This window comes from Pinus tabuliformis, chromosome 1_2 (assembly GCF_031772625.1).
Source record: "Pinus tabuliformis cultivar Carrire ecotype Pingquan chromosome 1_2, CPIR1, whole genome shotgun sequence".
In the NCBI taxonomy this organism is placed as follows: Eukaryota; Viridiplantae; Streptophyta; class Pinopsida; order Pinales; family Pinaceae; genus Pinus; species Pinus tabuliformis.
Window position 1 is genome coordinate 707,501,991 of NC_142298.1, and position 13,763 is coordinate 707,515,753.

At 35.6% G+C, this 13,763-nt stretch overlaps 1 pseudogene across 1 annotated transcript; it reads left to right on the forward strand.

Moving 5' to 3' along the window:
* The first annotated feature begins 9,689 nt into the window (after positions 1-9,689).
* On the forward strand, positions 9,690-13,362 carry LOC149207695 (protease Do-like 7 pseudogene; annotated as a pseudogene). The gene is made up of 2 exons (XR_016252699.1): positions 9,690-9,811; positions 10,062-13,362. The product of XR_016252699.1 is annotated as a protease Do-like 7 pseudogene (transcript).
* Positions 13,363-13,763: the final 401 nt, after the last annotated feature.

The window sequence follows — 13,763 nt, forward strand, 5'->3', positions numbered from 1 at the left end:
ACCTATCAACCAAAACCATGATGAAGTCATGTTGTCTCGATGTCCTCGGAAAACCTATAATGAAGTCCATGGAAATGAACTCCCATTTCCATTATGGAATTGGAATATGCTACAATAGACTACATGGAATGTTACACTTTGATTTCACCTGCTGATAGCCCAAACATCTAGCAACAAATGTAACCACCTCTTTCTTCAAATTTGGCCAATAGCATAACTTCTTAATAGTTGTCAAAGTCTTCTGGTATCCCGAGTGGCCTGAATATGGTTTGACATAAAACTCCCTCAAGATAAGATTCTTGAGCTCACTACTATCTAGAACATAAATTATGTTCCTGAATCTAACCAATCCATCTGTCGTGAGGTGATACTCCTCATCCCTATCACCTTCGCTTTACTAATGCAACATGTGCTTCAGCTGCTAGTACCTATCACCATGTCGTCCTGCATGTAAGATCCGCTCCTGCAAATCTATCCCATATGAACTCACAATCACAAATGTGGTTCACTTGCACTCTCTTACTAAGAGCATCTGCAACTCTGTTCTCCTTACCCTTGATGTATCTGATCTCAAAGTAAAACTCACTGAGGCTAGCCAACCCTCTACCTTTCTTGGAATTCAGATTAGATTGGTCAAACAAGTACCTCATCCCACTACGATCACTCCTTAATACAAATTTACAGCCAAGAAGATATTGCCTCCACATCTTTAATGCATGAATGATCACTACCAACTCAAGATCATGAGTTACATAATTCTCCTCATGCTCATTCAACTTCCTTGATTGATGGCATACCACCTGACCTTCCTTCATCAAGACTCCACCAAGTCCATCCTTACATGCCTATGTACACACCACAAACTCCTTGTCAAGATCTACAATTTTCAAGGCTGGAGCATTTGTAACCAAATGCTTCAACTAATCAAAGTTATATGCACACTCCTCAATCCATTCAAAATTCTTTCCTTTTCTCTGCAATGATGTAATAGGATAGCCAATCCTTGAATTTTTTTATTATGAACCACCTGTAATAACCTGCTAGTCCCATGAATTATCTGACCTCATCCACATTCCTAGGAGTCACCCACTCCATGATAGCTCTAATATTTTATGGGTCCACTGTTATCCCCTCCTTGGAAACAACATGCCCTAAGTAATGAATTTGAGTCTCATAGAAACTACACTTGCCAAGGTTGGCATACAATTGATGCTCTCTCAATAATCTCAACACTGTTGCTAGGTGCTCTACATGCTCTTCCTCATTCTTAGAATAAACCAATAAATCATCCACAAACATTATCACAAACTTGTCCAGATAAGGACACAACACATTTTTCATCAAACACATGAAAGTGTTTGGAGCATTAGTAAGACCAAAAGGAACCACCACAAACTCATAGTGCCCATACCTCATACAGAATGTAGTCTTGTAGATTTCTTCCTCTTTAATGTGCACCTGTTGATATCTTGATCTCAAGTAAATCTTTGAAAACATTGTTGCTCCCTTCAACTGATCAAACAAGTCATCAATCCACAATAGTAGTATATATGTTCTTGATATTCACCTTGTTCAACTACTTGTAAATAATGCATAACGTAAGTGTACCATCCTTCTTCCTTACAAACAACACTGATGCACCCCAAGGCGATACACTTGGTCTTATGTATCCCTTATCAAGCATTTTCTTAAGCTGCAACTTCAATTCCACTAACTACGAAGTGCTCATCATATATGGTGCCTTTGATGTTGGTGCTACTCCTGACATCAACTCAATAGAGAAATCCAGTTCCCTATGAGGCAGTAACTTGGGAAGCTTTTTAGGAAACACATCATAAAACTGCTACAAAATAGGATACCTCTTCAGGACTTCCTCATCCTCAACATCCTTCCTTTTGTCACTGAAAACATGCACTGTAAATAATAAACATCCTTTCATGTGGCTACACTTTGCTTACATAGCTATGACCATTCTCACTAATGTAGGCTTCTTCTTTCCTTACAAGATTCTCCTTTCTCCATCATCATTCAGGAACTCAATAGCCTTGTCATATCAATACACTTTAGTCCTGTGAATGAATAGTCGGTCCATGTCCAAAAGGATATTATATGAACCCAAACAAAGCACATTTAGATGTGCTGATGTAGGCACACCATTTAGCTCAAATGCATAAGATCTCACCTAGTGATGAACTCTTCTCTTGGTTCCTATAGCCAACTACACTGACCAAGATTTTGCATGCAATTATTTATTCAAGAAAAACTTATCCACCAAGTCAAGACTGATATAACTATAATTAGATCTAGGATCAATCAAAATAGAAACAACTTGATCATGAAGCTTACCTTCCATATCAATAATGGATGACTAATGATTTTCCTTCCTATTATCCACTGCTGCATAAATTCGATGGATACTCTGACCAACATCTCCAACTGTTTGTGCCTCCTGAGCAATGTAAATCTGAGGCATGCTACCCTAATATGATGGGAACTCACTCTGACGATGCTCTCCACCACAAGTCCAACACCTCAAAGGTTTCCTGCCATTTCCCTTGTTCTGTTCCTCAAGCTAAGACCCATGGTCTCTGTCAATTGCATTGAACTTCTTGTGCGGTGCTACATTCTCCATGTCACCTGCATCCTATAGTCTTCCTTGCTTATTAGCCCACTTTCCTTTAGTCTTCTCATTCCATTTCCAATCCTGCTTAAGTTCATAGTTATGCTTTGATTTCTCATACCAATGCTTTAGCTTTATAATGGCTTCCTTCAATGACAAAGGCTCATGAAACACAATCTGATCTTTGAATGCTACTAGCAACCCATTGATGAACCTTTGAATCTTTTTTTTCTCATCCTTAAGATAAGACACATACCTAAATAGCTCTAGCAATTTGCTAGTATACTTGTCATTTATAATAGAACCCATCATTAGCTCATAGGACTCCTTAGCCCTATCATCAGAGTATCTTTCTTATAATTACTTCTTCTTGAAGAGTTTCTCAAACTCCCTTGAAGTTAGCTCCTCTTCTCTAATGCCTCAGACATTCTTCACATCTCCTCACCAAATATATGATTTCCCTTTGGGACTAAAGATAACTATCTTTACTTTCATGTTCTTTGAATACTCATGCAATCTTAAGAATTTATTCATCCTAAGCAGTCATACTTTTGCATCCTCTTATTTCTTCATCTATACATTGAATGTAGGAGTCTTGGATTTCTTGACCTCCTCTAGAAAATATTGCTTCTCACTCCTCCTATAGGGGTGATGGCAATGATGGTGATGATGTCTCTCAAAACCAAAACTAGAATAAAGCCCATAAGCACTACTCTTATTATTATGTGTATCCAAATATATACCACCTCTGACTGTGTCATATTTGTCCAACCTATATCTTGATTAAGACCTACTGCCATATGCCCCATTAGTATTTTCCTCATGTCCATGACTAATCCTCCACTGTCCTTGTCTCTGCAAATCTGGAAGACTATGAAGGATGGTTACATTAACCTTTGCTTTCTTTTCCTGAGCTCTGGCAAGCCTTTCGTGTGCCTCAATCAACTTGTTATTATCTACCTTACAAATTTTGATATCTGCCTTCAAACTTGTCAGTGTATATATTATATTAGGAGGATTCTCTTCTCCCTGTTGCTCAATTGACGTGTCCCATTCCATTGAATTCTCATTGGGCCTATAAGGGGAGTCATGTGAAATATAATCCACCATTCTGTTCTTCATCTCTGCTTTTTTATTTCTTGCAAACATACCATGTTAGATAAATAGAAAACATAACCCAAAATCATACTTCAGTGTTTCCCAAGGGAAGTTATCTTGTTTACACAAATCAATCTAGATTAGCACGATATATATATATATATATATATATATATATATATATATATAATGACATCAACATATCAATCATCTCAACATCATACATGATAACACAAAACTATAACACTAACTACATACATGATAATCATAACCACGAAAATGCATACATAATAAACACATAGGCAACTGACATGCATGCATGACGATATGCATCGAACACATCCATTCCAAGTGTTTGAACCTAGGATCTCTCATGCCAACCTGTAATGCCTCTTCCCACATTTACCCACTTTTACAAGCTCTCTAGGGTAAACACAAGATAAGTGTTAATATGATATGACTTGACCTCCAAGTTCCAGTTATGGAAGTGGGGCCGACTAACTCGAAGCAAAATGACATCTCTCAGAGACTGCAGATCACTTAGGAGCCTGACAACCACCCCAGGTGGTCAATCCCTGAGCTGGAACTCTTTTCACAATGTAAACACCCCAACCACATGCATGGCATGTTATGCATGCAGTTATGAGGCTCCAACTACATGCATAAGCCTGCCTTCATGCGGTTATGATTGGAATTCCCTAGTTTAGTGCTAGCGATCATGAGATCAATGCCACTTTTTCAGACAAGCCTCTAAACCACTACCCAGAATTGCTTATAAATTTCTAGAATCATGACTAAGATAATAACAATGCTAAACAATTAATACTTGAATAAGAACTTGACCAGGGCATGCCTAGTACATGAAAGACATTTTGTTAAACAAATAGTAAACATAGAAGTTACAGGTAATGAATGCATATTTGATCATAAACTTCTGAACTTCTTCTGATAATCACCAAGAAGGCTCAATGCCCTCTTTATCTAGTTACAACAACACTTGTTAACCCATGCATTCATCAACCATTCAACAACTTATCGATTCATGAATAAGATCCATGCACATCATAGAATCTGTATATAACCATCATATATCCATAATAGAAACCATGACAAATCAACCATAAAATCCATATAATAACTTGTACAAGTGTTCATAGATCACAATAAGGAAAATAACTCATATTAACATATGCAATGGCAATCAAGTCAGGGACTTCCATGTACCACATGGCCATATATTGGTTGAACCAAAATCTCTATTTCAACCAATCACCCCCACGTCATATTCCAAGCATGAATGTGGAATCATAAGGGTTAAACCATAATAGAACCAATTAGGGCTTCCAGAGGCAAAACCACCTCAACCCTCAACCATAGTGATTTCACCTAATCGGTCCAGAAATTACTAACAACAATCAGATCAGTCTCTACCCAAGATGTCTAGGGTTCCAAGAACTAGTAACTCAACCCACAACCTCTAGGGAATCCAAGCTGTTTCGGGGCTCTAACGCATTTGTCCCAACCTGCAGGCTCTAGGGACTAGTAACTCAACCCACATCCTCATGGGAACCCAAGTTGTCTCAGGGCTATAGAGCATTTATTTACACCCACAAACATAAGGGATCTGATAATCAATCAAAAAATCCTAATGGGGACCCACTACACCATGGTTATCCAGGAAATGGCAAGACAAAGCTGAAACCATTGTCATTCCATACATTTCTCCATGCTAATGGCAACACATAACCAAGGAATCACATGCATGCATCATGCATCCATAAACCAACAAGGAGATCATACATGCAACTGGTTACCTGCAAAGAAATCTAGTTTTAGTTGTTGATCCAAATGTTTCCTTGCCCTTCCTTACTTTCCTTGCTTGTCCTTTGCTTGCTTTATCCAAATCCAAGTGAATACTAGAGTGCTCCAAGAATGCCCTAAGTGTGATAGAGTGAATGAGAGCCAAAAGAAAAACTGACAAAAGTCAAACCAACAAAAGTTGTGAATTGTTTTTTTGAAGCCTTTTTATCATTAATCTCCCATTTTCTTTCATTTTCCTTCATATTTCCTCTAAGTTCCTTTGCATGCAAATTTGTGACTCTTCATCTTCCTTTTCTCTTATTTTCCTTTATTTTGATAATTAAATGTCAATTACTTTATCTTGGCATTTGCCAACTTCCATAGCCATTAATAAACCACAGGTGATGCCCACTATAATGTTTTCCCAACATTCAGCTTGGAATATGTGTCCCATGACCTTGGTCTTATTTTATTTACATGGAAAATCAACGAGGGGTTGTTACATTCTCCTCTTCAAACTATGAGCTCCAACCATTGACTTTGGTGGACTCCCCAACTAAATGATCATCAAATAAACTAAATTTTTTCATAAGAATATCTATCATAATACACACATTATCATCATCTCTTTCAACTCATGGCTTATTTTTTTGTGGTTTTACTTCCATTTGAAAAAGTAGTAAACTATAAAATACACAACAATAAAATTTTGAAACTTATACTAAATTCCCATATGACACACTAATAACTAACCATGACTATTTATATATGATTTAATTCCCAAATGACACACCAATAACTAACCATGACTATTTATATATGATTTAATTTTCATAAATGAAAATTTAAATTATTATACATTATTTCTCACATAATTTTAAATTAGAAATAAGTCATACATATTAGATGTTATAATGTATGCTCACCAGATGGATAAATATGAATTGTTCAATTCAGAAATATATTTGAAAAATATAAATGGCATATTTATAAAAAAATAGAATATAATAAGCTTTTATATTTTATTAAAAGTGAAAAAGATGCATATAATAAAGTGAAATGTTTTAACTAAATAAATTATGATTATTTATTTTAGTTAAAATTAATAATATAATAAACTGAATTAAAATAAAAAGTTTAAAATCATATTTTTTTAAACATTATATATTATAGTTTTTAAAATATAATGATTTATTTGAATTAAAATTAATAGTAATAATAAAAAATATTAAATATAACGAATTAAATTAAATTAAAAGTTTTAATTTTTAGTCTTTAAATACAGAAACCTCCTCATACTGTTGAGTGGCAACCCAGTGACTTTCGTCGGTCGAGTTCCTGTGCTTAGAATGACTTGCCTTAATTCGTGTCAATTTTGAAGGCCGGTCTCTGTCGTATTCGCCGAAGACGCGAATACGACAGCTGGGTGATAGCGATGTGACGACAGCTAGGTTTTCCGATCGCTAAAAGTTGTTTTTCTAACATTACGGCAGCATATAAACGAAAAGGATAACGGAAATGGAACGGCCAGTTAGCAACGTCAAGTCCAAGCAACCTGCTAGTTAGGTGCATTGTATCAAGTTAACAAGTGGGAAACCGTGAAAGCCAACCACTTTTGGGCTGAGATTCTTCTTTAGTTGACTTGATCTTGACAAAGTAATTAGGTAAAGAATGGGTATTGAAAATGGAGTTGTGTTAAAAAAGATTTTTTGGAAGTTTTTTGTGGGTTTTTTTGGTCAAATTTCTCTAAAATCCGGCAGCGATTTATTGAAATCGCAAGTTTAATAGCTAATTTCTGTACAATCAAAGCGTCTCAGGGGCTTTTCAGGGCGTTGAATCCAAATATGCAGTTAAAAAACCATTTTAAATATTACAAATCAAGATTTAACCTCAATTTTTTTCCTCGGATTCCGTCACCGGAATCTCCAAAAAGTCGCACTAAAGACAACTCCATTGAAAACAGTGGCCCTAAAAAATGGTATTTGGGCAGAGAAGTAGTATTGGAAGATGTCGAATGTGAACAATGTTGTGTATTACAAATTTAGGTATTAATATTAATAAGTGGGTTAATTTTTTATATATTTTTTAATATTTAATATTTTTCATTTTTTTAAATTGATTTGTTCAAATTTTATAGTGTAAAATTATTTTATTATAGAATAGGTAAAATTTTATAGAAATTATATAAAATCATTACAAATTTAAAATTTTTTATAAAAATATTGTTAAAATTTGAATAATTTACATATTGATGATGAAGAAGATGATGGTTAACATCAGTTCAGACCAAACAATGGTCTATCGGACCTAAAGAAACAAATTATGTATTTTGTTTTAAGATTTTATTCTTATGCTCAAAAAGCTTGGAGAGAAGCCTCCCAAGCTCACTATAATTTTGACATTGTAAAAGGCTAGGAAGGTCAGTATTGTAACAAAGATTGTGAAACTGAGATCTAATGTGGTTGTACGCGGGGCACTCTAAGAGGAAGTGGTTTTCATCCTTGATGTTCCTATTCTCACATATATGGCAGATCCTTTCCATCCATGGCGTTTTAGGAACTACCCAACGACCTGTTTCACTATGGAGCTCATGAGAATTCGTTCTAATCTTTGCTATATTAATTTTCTTCTTTGAGCTAGTTAAAATAGAGAGACACTTTTGATCTTCTAGGGTGGGGTTGATGACCTTCTTATAATAACTTAATTTTCTTTTAGCCGCTAAATCTTTCTCACACCACATTTTTTCTTTGAACTTAGAAGTAACAATATCTTTAATGTTATTTATGTTTTGCAATGCATCATTCTCATTGATCTCCCAATAGTTTAACCAGGCCCTTGTGTCTTTATGCCACCCTCGAAATTAAAAACAAATAAAATTAATTAACATTTCAAAACTTTTAAATATATATTAAAAACAAATAAAATTTATTAACATTTCAAAACTTTTAAATATATTTTTATTTTTAAAATAAAATGATGCATAACCCATAGTGAACGATACATTTACCCCTGTCCTTAGTTTTAAATTTTCTAAACACATGCTTTAAGCCTACAATATTTAATTATTAATAATAAATATAAATTCATTAAAACCAAACCGATACAAACGCAGGATAAGAAATAAATAACCCGATATGCATAGTTAATTTGTTTAATTATTTATTATTCGATTTCAAAAAAGACAAAATATGTCTAATTAATTTAATTTTTTATTATTCAATAAAAAAGTGGAAAAAAACTTTTCTAAACTCATGCTTTAAGCCTGCAATATTTAATTATTAATAATAAATATGAATTCATTAAAACCAATCACAAAGGCAGAATAAGAGATAAATAACCCGATATGCATGGTTAATTTGTTTAATTATTTATTATTCAATTTCAAAAAGGACAAAATATGTCTAATTAATTTAATTTTTTATTATTTAATAAAAAAGTGAAAAAAACTTTTCTAAACTATGCTTTAAGCATACAATATTTAATTATTAATAATAAATATTAATTCATTAAAACCAATCATAAAGGCAGAATAAGAGATTCGTAACCCGATATTCACGGTTAATTTGTTTAATTATTTATTATTCAATTTCAAAAAGGACAAAATATGTCTAATTAATTTAATTTTTTATTATTCAATAAAAAAATGAAAAAAAACTTTACTATGCTTTAAGCATATAATATTTAATTATTAATAATAAATATGAATTCATTAAAACCAATTACAAAAGCAGAATAAGAGATAAGTAATTGTTTAATTATTTATTATTCAATTTCAACAAAAACAAAATATATCTAATTAATTTAATTTTTTATTATTCAATAAAAAAAAGTGGAAATGTTTTTTTCTAAACTCATGCTTTAAGCATACAATATTTAATTATTAATAATAAATATGAGTTCATTAAAACCAATCACAAAGGTATAATAAGAGATAAGTAACCCGATATGCATGGTTAATTTGTTTAATTATTTATTATTAATTTCAAAAAGACAAAATAGGTCTAATTAATTTAATTTTTTATTATTCAATAAAAAAGTGAAAACAAAATTTATTATTTTTGTCAGATTTTAATTAAAATCTTGCTAAATTTCCAACTACTCTTTGAATGAATATTGTATAATACTTGGATCTTTTTTTGGGCGATCATCACCAAGCTCTTCATCCGGGTCAGACTTCCTAATCTCCCGGCGTATTTATGGAACTTTGCTGTATTCTAAGGGATCGGCAATACTCTTCTTCTTGTTACTTCTTGATTAGCGCTGCTCTCTTCTTGTTTTCTCTTAGAGACCAAGGTGAATAGTCTATCCTTTCCGGCTACCAGTTTTCTTGCTTCTCTTGTTTGTAACTTCATATTGTACCATACGTCCTCTTAACAGAATTAATTTTTACCATACGTCCTCTTAACAGAATTAATTTTTACAGAGAAAAAATATTGTATAATACTTCTTGAATTTATGATTCATGGTACGGCACTTTTATCTCTGTGTTGACAAATGCGTACTTCTTGAATTGATTATTGATGGCATGATAATTTTATCGCAGTACTGACAAATGCGGTATCCTATCTGAGACTGGAGCAAACGGAACACAAACCATGGAAATTGACGAGGCAAATACAGAGATTGGGGAGAAGTGGAGAAGGGCTTTAAGCAAGGCTGTTAAGGCCGTAGTGGTACTGAAAGTCACTGCTACTCGCCATTTTGATACGGAGATAGCTGGTGTCTGTAATGCTACCGGTTTCATTGTCGACAAACAACGCGGGATCATTCTCAGCAACCGGCATGTCGTCCAGTGTGGGCCTGTTGTAGCAGAGGCTACGTTTCTGAATCGCGAGGAGACTCCGGTTTATCCTCTTTACCGTGACCCGGTGCATGATTTTGGATTTTTCCGTTTTGATCCGGCAGCCTTGAAGTTCATGAAATGTGAAGAAATCCCTCTTGCACCCGAAGCTGCAGCTGTTGGATTGGAGATCCGGGTAGTGGGAAATGACAGTGATGAAAAGATTTCCATATCAGGAGGAACCTTGGCCCGTTTGGATCGAGAAGCCCCTCCCTACGAGAAGTATGGATACAATGATTTCAATACCTTTTATATGCAGGCAGCTTCCGGGACAAAAAGAGGCTCAAGTGGCTCACCGTCAATTAATTGTCATGGACAAGCAGTTGGACTAAATGCTGGCAACAAGACTAAAGGTTCTTCTGCCTTTTTTCTTCCACTGGATCTAGTCGTAAGAGCGTTGAAAATTTTACAGAAGTGCAACAATACTGAAATCCATATTCCTCGAGGCACACTCCAGATGACCCTACTTTACAAAGGATTCGATGAGGCACGTCGGTTAGGGTTTCGAGCTGAGACTGAACAATTTGTGAGACAGACTTTTCCTGCTGAGAAGGGAATTCTTGTTATAGACTCCGTGGTGCCTGGAGGTCCTGCTCACAAGATGAGCTTAAGGCCCGGGGATATACTTGTCAGTGTCAATGGTGAGCTTGTAACGCAATTCTTGAAGTTGGAGACAGTGCTGGATGATAATGTTGGAAAGAATATCGATTTAGAGGTTGAGAGGGGTGGTGATCCTGTGAAAGTCACTTTGCAAGTCCAGGACTTGCATTCTGTAACTCCAGATTACTTCTTGGAAGTGAGTGGTGGCGTTATTCATCCTCTATCGTACCAACAGGCTAGAAATTTCCGATTTAATTGTGGTCTAGTATATGTTGCAGAACCAGGGTATATGTTGTCAAGGGCAGGTGTTCCGCGGCATGCCATCATTAAAAAATTGGACGGGAAGGAAATTACAGGAATAGAAGCATTTATATGTATTTTGTCAAATTTGTCCAGAGGGAAACGGGTTCCGCTAGAATTTGTGAGCCATAAAGATCGTCATCGAAGTAAGTTCGTTCTTGTTACTATTAATAGGCATGAATGGTATGCACAGCCCACAGTCTACACTCGAGATGATGTGGCTGGACTCTGGAAAAAAAGATCTGCAATCTCGTCAATTACATCTTTATTTTCATCTCTTTCCATTTTTCATGATCAGAAAGGTACAGCAATCCAACCACAGGTATCATCATGTGGACAATTTAGTGGTGTGCAAAGTGATTCATCAAAAGTTTTGGAAAATATCCCATCCTTATCTGGGACTGCCTTAGATGAGCTTAGGAATATTTCAGTTGCGGAGCGAATTATAGAGCCGAGCCTTGTCATGGTTAATGTCGATATACCTTTGATTTGGATTGATGGTGTGAATGCTGAGCGTTTTTCTGGAACAGGATTAGTGATCTATCATTCTGAAACCATGGGAATGGTTGCCGTGGACAGGAATACTGTACCCATTTCTTTATCAGATGTCATGTTAGCATTCGCTGCTTACCCCATGGAGATTCCTGGAGAGGTTGTTTTTGTGCACCCTCTACACAATTATGCATTAGTATCATATGATCCTGTAGCACTAGGTCCATCCGGGGCCGCTGCTGTACGCGCAGCTGTTCTTCTTCCTGAGCCTGATCTGCAGAGGGGTGATGCTGTATATCTTGTTGGCTTGAATCACAATTTACAAGGTATATCACGCAAATCACTTGTCTCAAATTCTGTGGCTGCCTTGAATACAGACCCATTTACTTATCCCCGGTATAGACCTATGAATTTGGAGGTCATCAAGTTGGATACACATTTTGGCAACAAATTTTCTGGGGTACTATCAGACGAACTAGGAAGGGTTCAGGCATTATGGGGTATCTTCAAGTCTAGCGATGGTTCTGCCAAAGATTTTGGATTCGTAAGAGGAATTCCAATTTATGTAGTAAGTGAAGTGCTACAGAAGATTATAAAGGGAACTGAAGGATCACCTTTGCTTATTAATGGAATCAAAATGCTTATGCCGTCTGTTCGCATGTTAGAGGTCGAACTTTATTCAACCTTACTTTCAAAGGCCCGTAGCTTTGGGTTAAGTGAAAAGTGGATTACAGAGTTAGTAAAGAAAGATCCAGTGAGACAACAGGTTTTACAAGTAAAGCGGTGTTTCGCTGGATCACGAGCAGAATGCGCGTTGGAGCAAGGCGACATGGTATTAGCCATAGATGGGAACCCAATCACAAGTTTTCGTGATGTTGAGAATGCTTGCCAACGACTTGATCTTGAAGGAGGGAATCTGAGAATGACAATTTTTCGCGAGGGTTTGGAGTTGGATATTGCTGTGGGCACGGATGTAAGAAATGGCTTTGGAACCACACATTTCGTAAATTGGTGTGGATCTCTTCTTCAACAGCCACACTCAGCTGTCCGCTCCTTGGGCTTTTTACCAGAAGAAGGGCATGGGGTATATGTGTCCAGAGTCATGTATGGCAGCCCTATGCATCGATATGGACTTGGCGCTACACGGTGGATTGTTGAAGTTAATGGAAAAGCGATCCCTGATCTGCCGAAATTTGTGGATGCCCTAAAAAAGTTGGAGAATGGGGAGTTTGTTCGTGTGAAGACAGTGCAGTTGAATGGGAAACAGTCAGTGGTTACTTTGAAGCAAGATTTGCAGTATTGGCCAACATGGGAATTGAAATTTGACCCTAGCACCGCAGCATGGAGTCGGAGAACCATTAAAGATTTGGCTGATAATTCGTGAGGGTTTCATCCTAGCCACCACTTGGATAGTGTACATATCATTCAACTTTCGAGTCAAGTACTGGTTATGTTTTCCTGGGTCATAGTGACAGAAAGGCGCAGAGCAAGTTTAGTTGAGAGAGCCGCTGGATATTAAATTGGTAAATTTTCATGTAATTAAATTTATGAGAGTTCAGCAATTGAGGCTTTCTCTCTCTGTTAGATATTTGTTTTTAACCGTCTGTTTTCATCTCCTGTGATAAACTTTCACTCTGTTGTTTGTTTTGAACGGTCTGTGTTTATCTATTGGGTTCAAAGTACTTTTAACATATTGTTAGATCTGTTGCGTTCAAGGTACTTTAACGTCTGGTCAGAGTTCACAGTGAAATATTTAAGTTCACTACCAGTTGAATAAAGGATATAATTTTAATACTGAGCTGATAATTTTGTAACACAGTTTCTAATGCAATGGGAGTTTTCCTGTTGCTAAATACAATTTTAAATTATAATTATGACACAACATTTATTCAAAATTAAAAACTATAATTATAATTATACTTATACTGAAGATTTGTTAAATGGCATTAAATTAAAATGCGTATAACCATATATATGATTTAAGTAAGCCTAGGATCTACCCTAATAATAATA